Source organism: Hyaena hyaena, unplaced genomic scaffold, assembly GCF_003009895.1.
Source record: "Hyaena hyaena isolate Hyena2069 unplaced genomic scaffold, ASM300989v1 scaffold_14, whole genome shotgun sequence".
NCBI classification, from domain to species: Eukaryota; Metazoa; Chordata; class Mammalia; order Carnivora; family Hyaenidae; genus Hyaena; species Hyaena hyaena.
This window is the reverse complement of record NW_024080646.1, coordinates 246,241-248,659: the sequence shown is the minus strand read 5'-3', so window position 1 is coordinate 248,659 and position 2,419 is coordinate 246,241. Positions and strand designations below refer to the sequence as shown.

At 30.5% G+C, this 2,419-nt stretch overlaps 1 non-coding gene across 1 annotated transcript; it reads right to left on the bottom strand.

Moving 5' to 3' along the window:
• Positions 1-420: 420 nt before the first annotated feature.
• Positions 421-527, bottom strand: LOC120221237. The gene has a single exon (XR_005525764.1). It is a non-coding gene; the product is annotated as a U6 spliceosomal RNA (small nuclear RNA).
• Between the last annotated feature and the right edge of the window lie 1,892 nt (positions 528-2,419).

Sequence of the window (2,419 nt, the reverse complement as noted above, 5' to 3'; positions counted from 1 at the left end):
ATTGTTCATTACTATTTTATAAAAATTCAACCAAATTTTGAACATTAATCTCATATCTTGCAACATTGCTGAACTCATTTATTAGCCCTAATAGTTTTACTTTTATGTATATAATTCCTTAGAATTTTCTATATACAAGTATATGCCTTCTGCAAATATGAATATTTTTTATCACTTCCTTTCTAAACTGAATGCCTTTTATTTCTTTTTCTTATCCAAATTATCTTGGTTAGACTTCCATTACATGATGAATAGAAACGGTAAAAGTGAAAACTTTTGTTTCATTCCTAATCTTAGGGAGGGAGCATTCAATCACCATTAACTATGGTGTTAGATGTGAATTTTTCACAGAACCATTCATCACATTGAGGAAGTTTGCTTTTACTTCTGGTTCGAGAGGTTTTGTTTTTGTTTTTGTTTTTAAATATGGAATTATTCATGAAATTGCATGTTATCCTTGTGCAAGGGCTATGCTAATTTTCTCTGTATTGTTTCAATTATAGTATATGTGCTGTCAAAGTAAGCACTGGTGTGAGAGTTTTAATCATGAAAATGTGCTTGATTCTGTCAAATGTGTTTTCTGCACCTATTAAGATGATCATGTGGTTTTTGTCATACCTTTGTTCTACTGATATTGTATTGTGCATTAATTAATTATCAAATGCTTAAATAATGGTAGAATCTTTGTGTAAATCCCACTTGCACATGGTGTATAATTTGTTTATGGCTGGATTTCACTTTCTAATATTTTGTTGAGAAATTTTGCATTTGTATTCAGAAGGGATATTAGTCTGCAGTTTTCTTTTCTTGTGATGTTTTGCCCAGTTTTGGTATTAGTATAAAACAAGCCTCATGGTATGAACTGGGCAATATTCCTTCCTTTTCTATTTTTTGGGAAGAATTTCAGGTGGACTGTTACTTTTTAAATGTGTTTTAAAATTCACTAGGTAAGCCATCTGAGCCTGAGATTTTCTTTAGAGGAAGTCTGTTCAATTTGTTATTACTTACAGAATCAGTTTTGATAATTTGTGTCTCTAGAAATTTTTCCATTAGGTTAGTTTATCTAATTTGTTGGCATACAAATTTTTATAGTACTCCTTATAATGCTTTTTATTTATAGAGTGTAAATATAGATATTTTATCTCTCTTTTTAAAAAATTTATTTATTTATTTTTGAGGGAGAGAGACAGAGAGGCAGAGAAACAGGAAGTGAGAGAATCCCAAGAAGGCTCCACACTATCAGCACAGAGCCCACTGGAAACTTGACCCACAAACTGTGAGATCATGACCTGGGCCAAAATCTCAAGTGGGATACTCAACTGACTGAGCCACCCAAGCGTGCCTTGATGTTTTCTCTTTTATTTTGATTTTAATAATTTGTGTCTTCTCTCTTTTTTTTGGTGGCCAGTATGGCTAAATGTTAATTGGGGTGAATTTTTGAAAGAACCAAATTTTGTTCTGTTGATTTTCTCTATTGTTTTTTTATATTCTTTATTCACTTATTTGCATTGTATTCTTTATTTTTCTTTCCACTACTTGATTTGGGTAGTTTGCTTTTTTCTTTCTAGTTTCCTAGGTGGAAGTTTAGGTTATTGTTTTGAGATATTACTTGTTTTTTAAATATAGGCATTCATGGCTATAACTGTCCTCTATAAATACTGTTTTAGCTGTACCACATGAGTTTTGGTATATATCTCCGAACATTTAGTGTTCATTTTCATTTATCTCAATGTATTCTGTAAGTTTTATTGTGATTTTCATTTTGACCCATTGGTTACTTATTTGCATATTATTTCCACATATTTGTGAATTGTCCTAATTTTCTTTTATTATTGATTTCTAATTTCATTTAATTGCCATCAGAGAACATATTTTAGCTGACTTTCTCTTTTTAAGTTAACTGAGGCTTGCCTAACATATGGTCTATCTTGAAGAATGTTCCATGTGCTTTTGAAAAAAAAATGTATACTCTGCTATTGCTGCATAGAATGTTCTATAGAATCTATTAAGTCTACCTGGTTTATAGTACTGTTTAAGTCCTGTGTCTATGTTAATCATCTGCCCAATTCATAGTATATACTATTGAAGTGGGATTTTGAAGTCTCCAACTCTTAATGCTGACTTGTGTATTTCATCCTTCAATTCCGTCAGTTTTTGCATTATATACTTTGAAACATTTTTGTTTGGTGTATGTGTGTTTTGCACACTTAATTAATTGACATGTTTGTCATTATAAAATGTGCTTTTTTATTTCTATTAATAATTTGTATTGTAAAGTCTATTTTGTCTTATATTAATATAGCAGTTCCAGTTTCCTTTTGGTTTCTGCATACATGGTATATCTTTTTCATTCTTTACTGTCAGTCTCTTTCTGTCTTTCAATCTCAGTGTGTTTCTTTTTTAAAAATCCATCTCAGTC